Source organism: Pristiophorus japonicus, chromosome 9, assembly GCF_044704955.1.
Source record: "Pristiophorus japonicus isolate sPriJap1 chromosome 9, sPriJap1.hap1, whole genome shotgun sequence".
Taxonomy (NCBI): domain Eukaryota; kingdom Metazoa; phylum Chordata; class Chondrichthyes; family Pristiophoridae; genus Pristiophorus; species Pristiophorus japonicus.
This window is the reverse complement of record NC_091985.1, coordinates 200,310,716-200,318,982: the sequence shown is the minus strand read 5'-3', so window position 1 is coordinate 200,318,982 and position 8,267 is coordinate 200,310,716. Positions and strand designations below refer to the sequence as shown.

The 8,267-nt window shown below is 47.4% G+C and overlaps 1 pseudogene; it reads left to right on the top strand.

Moving 5' to 3' along the window:
* Positions 1-639: 639 nt before the first annotated feature.
* Positions 640-1,528, top strand: LOC139274052 (gastrula zinc finger protein XlCGF57.1-like; annotated as a pseudogene).
* The last annotated feature ends 6,739 nt before the right edge of the window (positions 1,529-8,267 follow it).

Here is an 8,267-nt window from a genome sequence, read left to right as displayed (position 1 = left end):
TCTGAACCAGCTTCTCAATTTGATATCTCCAGTGAGGTTCTTTTATCTTACAAATTACGTCACTTTACATCACGTGCTTTAGCACTAGTCCTTAAGTCCAATCATCGCATTACAAGGCTTACAAAGCTTTTCATACAATCATCGTTCAGGCTCTTGATATAAACCAGCCTCGCATTGTGACAGGACATCCAAGAGGGCTAATTGCCCTTTTATCAACAGAAAAACAAGTGCAGGCCTCTTGGCGCTAGTTTAGACAAACATACCCCCACTTATCTCTCCAGTCGTTCATTATCTCACTTTCCTATCTTCATAACTAAAGGGCAGCATACCTTGAAGTCGAACTGTGTTTTTTTATATAAAGCATAATGCATCAGTATTGTCCCTTACAAAATTCATTTCAGGGGAAAATAAAAACAAATGTTTGGTCCCCTATACTAGTCAAGTATATGTCCAAAAATCCACTCCAACAAACTGCCTGTGTGTTTTTCTCTCTCACAATCCCTTTTTCCTGTTTGAAATTCATTTTACAGGGTGTGAAAAGGGAAGGATTTGTTGACTGGAAGCTCAAACCAAACATCACGTCGAGATCTGATGGAGTCACTCAATTCATCGGAACGGGAATATCATTGGCCTTTCAACATGGAAGCAGAAAGCACTGCTCACAGTGGGAAGAAACTGTTCACCTGCTCTGTGTGTGGACGAGGTTTCAGCCAATCATACAAACTGGAGAGATACAAAGGCAGTCACACTGCGGAGAATCCGTGTAAATGTGAGGACTGTGGGAAACATTTCAAGTACTCATCCCAGCTGGAAAGACATCGGCGAGGTCACACTGGGGAGAGGCCGTTCACCTGCTCCGACTGTGGGAAGGAATTCACACAGGCATCCCACCTGCTGAGACATCAGCGCAGCCACACTGGTGGGAGATATTTTAAAACTTCTGACTGTGAGAAGAGTTTTAAAAGCAAACAGCACCTGCTGAGGCACCAGCATACTCACACTGGGTAGAGGTCATTCACCTACTCTGAGTGTGGTAAGGGATTCACTACTGCATCCAACCTGCTGACGAATCAACACGTTCACACTAGGGAGAGACAGGTTCACCTGCTCTGAGTGTGGCAAGGGATTCACTCAGTCATCCAACCTGCTGAGACACCAGCAAATTCACACTGGGGAGAAGCCTTTCACCTGCTCCGACTGTGGGAAGGGATTCATTCGGTCATCCGACCTGCTGGCACAGCAGTGAGTTCACACTGAGGAGAGACCTTTTAAATGTACTGACTGTATGAAGAGTTTTAAAAGCAAACAGCACCTGCTGAGACACCAGCACACTTACACTGGGGAAAGGCTGTTCACCTGTTCTGAGTGTGGGAAGGGATTCACTACCTCATCCAACCTGCTGATACACCAGCGGGTTCACACGAGGGAGAGACTGTTCACCTGCTCTGAGTGTGGCAAGGGATTCACTCAATCTTTCCACCTGCTGATACACCAGCGAGTTCACACTGGGGAGAGGCCATTCACCTGATCGAAATGTGTGGAGGGATTCACTCTCTCATCCAACCTGTTGAGACACCAGCGAGTTCACAAGTGACTGCAGGGGTTGGATTCTGCTGTTAATCACATCCCAGACTGAATCGTGTTCATTCTGATAGTTGGGTTACTAACTCCTGTAACGCTGATGTTAATAACTCCTATAACTGGACTGGAGATTAATATTTGGGATATAGACAAATAAATTATTGTTGCTTTGAACACGTTGTTGTAGATTTTTGTCATTCCTACCTGAGTGTTGAGCATCATCTGGCTGGAGATCAGGAGTATAATCTGAGGGGAGGATTGTACACCGGGAATAGAACTTCAGCCTGGACACAGTCCTTCAGGGCCACACTGAGAGGGGCAAACGGCACTATGGTCCTTCTCGTCTCTCTTCACTGACAGCAAACTCTCAGTGTAGGTTAATCTTGATATGTACAAGGTCCAGATGATATCCACCCAAGGGTGTTTAAAGAGATGGGACGAGTGATCTGTAAGCCCCTTGCCCATATCTTCAACAGTTCAATAGAGTCATGGATTGTGCTCTGAGGTTGGAAAGTAGCACACATAGTTGCCATTTTCCAAATTGGGGACAAATCTGAGCTAGTGAACAAAAGGCCCATCAATGTGACCTCGACCACGACGAAGAGACTTGAAGGAATCCTAAAAGATGCTATTTTCAATCATGGGGAAAGGGAAGGGGCCATTAGAATTACAGAAGATGGCTTCCTCAAAATAAGGTCAGGTCTTACAAACTAGCTTGAATTTGTAAGGACGTTGTTAGGTTGGTGGATGGGCGTAATCCAGTTGACATTGTCTATCTCAGAGGTGTCAAACTTATTTTCTAGGTAGGCCCGATCAAATATCCTGGCAGTTGGCGTCGGCCACATTTAGTAAAAGCTATTAAAATAGGAATAAATGAAGCTAAACTACATTGGAATTTACATTTAGAGTTTATGTACTGCCGCTGCTTCCGATCACTGCCACCACTTATCTTGAGCATTGGTGAACAGACTCTGCTCAAACCATAACCACAAAGAAATCGTTGCATGCTTCTGTCTGTGACCACACAGCTGTGTGACTGTCACACACAGATACCGTTTCCTTGGTTCACATCTCCATACAAAGACCATCTCTTTACAAATCCCTTTTCTACACAATTGCAGCAGACATGAGCCAGGACGTGAGGTTGATTAAAAGGCACATTTCATTACAGTAAAGGTTACATTTAGAAATGTTCAGTTATTTTCCATTACAGGCAAAATGTCAAGCAAACCAGCAGCACACTGGCACCTTAACAGTGGCTCATCGGCCTACTTTTCTTTTCTTAAATACATTTGCTGAGTGGATATAAACTTAAACCAAGTTTGCAGGTGTGATGCTCTATTAACACATTGAAGGTGGAAGAGATTTTTTGGAGCACACGCTAAGTCCAGTAGCTGAAAGTGATTAACAGACTCGGTTTTGTGTTTAGTGATCCCGGGCGTGTATCAATACCAACAAAATCGAAGCCCATGGAACAAAAGGGACAGTGGCAGCATGGATACATAATGGGCTAAGTGACAGGAAACAGAGTAGTGATGAACGGTTCTTTTTCAGACTGGAGGAAATGGTGTCCCCCAATGATCGGTACTAGGGCCACTGCTTTTCTTGATTTTATATTAATTGCTTAGACTTAGGTGTACAGGGCAAAATTTCCAAATTTACAGATGACAGAACACTTGGGAGTATAGTGAAAAGTGACGAGGATAGTGATAGATGTTAGAAAGACATAGACAGGCTGGTGGAATGGGTGGACATGTGGCAGATGAAATTTAACGTCGAAAAGTTCAAGTGAAACATTTTGGTAGGAAGAAAGAGGAGAACAAATATAAACTAAAGGGTACAATTTTAAAAGGGTGCATGAACAGAGAGACCCAGGAGTAAATGTGCATCAAATGCTGAAGGTGGCAGCGCAGGTTGTGACTGCAGTTACAAAGGCTGACGGGATGCTAGGCTTCTGGAATAGAGGTGTAGAGTACAAAGGTGTGGATGTTATGATGAACCTGCATAAAATACTGGTTCAGCCTCAAGTGGAGTATTGTGTCCAATTCTGGGTACCGCATTTTAGTAAATATGTGCCTTCGAGAGTGTGCAGAAAAGATTTACAAGAACGATTCCAGGGATGAGGGCGTCAGTTACATGGATAGTCTGGAGAAGCTAGGATTGTTCTCCTCAGGACAGAGAAGATTATGAAAAGATTTCACAGAAATGTTCAAAATCATGAGGGGTCTGGACAGCGTACATAGAGAGAAACTGTGCACATTGGCAGTAGGGTCACGAACCAGAGGACAGAGATTTAAGGTGATTGGCAAAAGAACAAAAGTCGACATAAGAAAAACCTTTTTGCACAGCGAGTGGTGAGAATCTGGAATGCGCTGCCTGAAAGGGTGGTGGATGCAGACTCATTTCAGGTTTTTAAAAGGGAGTTGCGGAAGGAGAGACATTTGCAGGGCTACGGGGAAAGGGCAGGGAAGTGGGACTCGCTGAAGCTCTTGCAGAGAGCTGGCACAGGCTTGACGGGCCAAGTGGTCTCCTTCCGTACTGTAACCACTCTCTAAGGTGATGAAAAATCTTTTGCCCAGGATGCTCAATGTACCGTGCATTCATATGTTGTGGTCCCTTGAACGAGGATGACTTGCTTCCATGAGTTCACGGATGTTTCAATGAAGGACCCGATGTTCCAGTTCTGAACTCCAATTGAAAGGTGGAGGATGCCTGTGTGTAGATTGTTTTTAAGTGTGGTGACCGTTGCACACCAGCCACCACACGGGCTTGACAGAGCTGAACCTTTATCCAGTGGCAAGGGTTGAACCAGGACGCCTGGAGACCGGCCAATGGGACCCGGTTGGCAACAGAGACCCTGAAGCCCCGCCCATGCGCGAGTCTTGCACCAAGATGGACGCGCATGCGCTGTGATCCTGCCCTGAACAAGATGGCGGCCAGTGACCACGCTCACCCGGGCTTGTCACCGGGGGCAAAAACAGGGCTCTTCGGGGCATGATGCCTGCACCGGGTATTTACAGAGCTTCGCAGCCCACCCACGGGTCCAATTCCACCCCTGCGCTGAGATCTCCTCCCGGACTGCCGGTCCTACTGAACTCTGCCTTCCGCACGACCCGTGCATGCTCAATGAGGGAGCTCCGGGCTCAGCCCCACCCACTGGTGCCACAAGCTCCGCCCCTCACACATTCTGATTGGTTGGAGGACCCACCGCTCGCTCGGTCCTCCAGCCCCGCTCTTCCTATTGGTCTGGAGCTGCCGTCAATCATCTGGGCAGTGGAATCCTGGAGAAATTTTCAGAGGGAGATGATTGGGAAACTTTCGTGGAGCGACTCGACCAATATTTAGTAGCCAATGAGCTAGATGGGGAAGAGAGCGCTGGCAAACGTAGAGTGATCTTCCTCACCATCTGTGGGGCACCAACGTATGGTCTCATGAATAATCTGCTCACTCCAGTGAAACCACGGAAAAATCGTACAACAATTTGTGCACACTGGTCCGAGAGCATTTGAACCCGAGGGAAAGCGTTCTGACGGCGAGGTACCGGTTCTACACCTAAAAACGGTCTGAAGGCCAGGAAGTGGCGAGTTATGTCGCCGAGCTGAGAGGCTTTGCAGGACATTGCGAATTTGAAGGATATTTGGAGCACATGCTCAGAGACTTTTTCGTACTTGGCATTGGCCACAAAACCATACTTCGCAAACTTTTGTCCGTAGAGACCCCAATTTTGAGTAAGGCCATAGCGATAGCCCAGGCTTTCATTGACACCAGTGACAATTCTAAGCAAATCTCTCAGCATACAAGTGCTGCTACAAGTACTGTGAACAAAGTGATGTTGTTTTCGAATCATTACGTACAGGGCAGGTCACACATACCTGCTGCTACACGTCCGCAGATGTCTCAGAGTCCACCATCAAGGATGATGAATGCAAGGCCATTAATACCTTGTTGGCGCTGCGAGGGTGATCATCGTTTCCATTCATGCCGATTCAAAGGATACATTTGCAAGGACTGTGGAACAATGGGACACCTTCAACGAGTGTGCAGCCGAGCTGCTAAGACTGTTAAAGCTGCAAACCACCACGTTGCAGAGGAAGACAGATCCACGGAGGATCACTACGAACCAGAGGCTCAGATAGAGGAGCAGACCTACATGGGGTGTACAATTCACTAAGAACCTTCTCCCTATAATGCTGAATATTGAAATAAATGGACTCCCGGTGTCAATGGAGCTGGGCACGAGCATGAGCCAGTCCACCATGGGCAAAAAGACTTTTGAAAGGTTGTGGTGCAACAAGGCCTCAAGGCCAGTCTTAACTCCAGTTCGCACGAGACTAAGAATTTACACGAAAGAACTGATGCCTGTAATTGGCAGTGCTACCATAAAGGTCTCCTACGATGGCACGGTGCACAAGATACCACTCTGGGTGGTACTGGGCGATGGTCCCAAGCTACTTGGCAGCAGCTGGCTGGGAAAGATATGCTGGAACTGGGACGACGTCCGAACGCTATCGCCCGCTGATGACACTTCGTGTGCCCAGGCATTAAACAAATTTTCTTCACTATTCGAACCAGGCATCAGAAAATTCCAAGTTGCAAAAGTGCAGATCCACATAATTCCGGGGGCATGACCCATCCATCACAAGGCGAGAGCAGTACCGTACATGATGAGAGAAAGGGTAGAGATCGAGCTAAACTGGCTGCAAAGTGAGGGCATCACTTCACCAATCGAGTTTAGCGAGTGGGCCAGTCCTATTGTCCAAGTCCTCAAGGGAGACGGCACCGTTAGAATCTGTGGCAATTACAAATTAAGTATCAATCGTTTCTCTCTGCAGGACCAATACCCAATACGAAAGGCCGACGACCTCTTTGCAATGCTGGCAAGAGGAAAGACGTTCACGAAGCTGGATCTGACTTCAGCCTACATGATGTAGCAACTGGAGGAATCATCGAAGGCCCTCACCTGCTTCAACACGCACAAAAGTCTCTTTGTTTATAACAAATGCCCATTTGGAATCCAATCAGTGGCGGCGATATTCCAGAGAAACATGGAAAATTTATTGAAGTCGGCCCCACACACCGTGGTCTTCCAGGACGACATTTTGGTCACAGGTCGGAACACAGTCGAGCACCTGCAGAACTTGGAGGAGGTACTGAGTCGACTCAAGTGCGTGGGGCTCAAGTTAAAACTCTCGGTGCTTTTTCCTGGCACATGAAGTGGAGTTCCGGGAAACGAGGATTGCGGCGGATGGCATCAGGCCCACCAACGCGAAGACGGAGGCAATCGAGAATGCACTGAGGCCACAGAACATGGCGGAACTGCGGTCGTTTCTGGGACTCTTGAACTACTTTGGTAACATCTTACCGGGTCTCAGCACACTGCTAGAAGCACTACATGTCTTTCTACGAAAAGGGGACGAATGGATTTGGGGCAAAGCCAAGAGAATGCCTTTGTAAAAGCGAGAAAATAGTTATGCTCAAACAAATTGCTTGTGTTGTATGATCCATGTAAGCATTTGGTACTAGCATGTGATGCATTGTCATATGGCGTTGGGTGTACATTGCAACAAGGTAATGATTTTAGAAATTGCAGCTGGTTGCTTATGCATCCAGGAGTCTGTCTAATGCCGAGAGAGCCTACAGCATGATTGAAAAAGAAGCGTTAGCGTGCGTCTATGTGGCAAAGAAAATGCATCAATACCTGTTTGGGCTAAAATTCGAATTGGAAACTGACCATAAGCCACTTATATCCCTGTTTTCCGAGAGTAAAGGGATAAATACCAATGCATCGGCCCACATCCAGAGATGGGCGCTGATGTTGTCCGCAAACAACTACGCCATCTGCCACAGGCCAGGCACAGAAAACTGCGCCGATGCTCTCAGTAGGCTACCATTGCCGACCACGGGGGTGGAAATGGTGCAGCCCCAGATCTAGGCATGTTATGGAAGCATGTGATGTGAGCAATCACCCGTCACTGCCCGGCAGATCAATACCTGGACAAGCCAGGACCCCTTACTATCTCTAGTCAAAAGCTGTGTGCTTCACGGGAGCTGGTCCAGTGCCCCAGTGGAAATGCAGGAAGAGATAAAGCCGTTCCAACGGTGCAAAGATGAAATATCCAGACAGGCAGACTGCCTTCTGTGGGGCAATCATGTAGTGGTCCCCAAGAAGGGCAGAGACACCTTCATCAATGACCTCCGCAGTGCCCACCCACGCATCATAATGATGACAGCGATAGCCAGATGCCACGTGTGGTGGCCCGGTATTGAAGCGGACTCAGAGTCCTGCATTCACAGATGTAATACATGCTCGCAGTTAAGCAATGTACCCAGGGAGGCGCCGCTAAGTTTATGGTGTTGGCCCTTCAAACTGTGGTCTAGGGTACACGTCGACTATGCAGGCCCGTTCTTGGGTAAAATGTTCCTTGTGGTTGTCGACGCGTATTTAAAGTGGATTCAATGTAAGATAATATCGGCTAGCACGTCCACTGCCACCACTGAAAGCCTGCGGGCCATGTTTGCCACACACGGATTATCCAATGTCCTGGTGAGTCACAACGAGCTATGTTTTACCAGTGCTGAGTTCAAAGAATTCATGACCCGTAATGGGATCAAACATGTCACATCTGACCTCTTTAAACCAGCGTTGAATGGTCAAGCAGAGAGAGCAGTCCAAACCATCAAGCAAG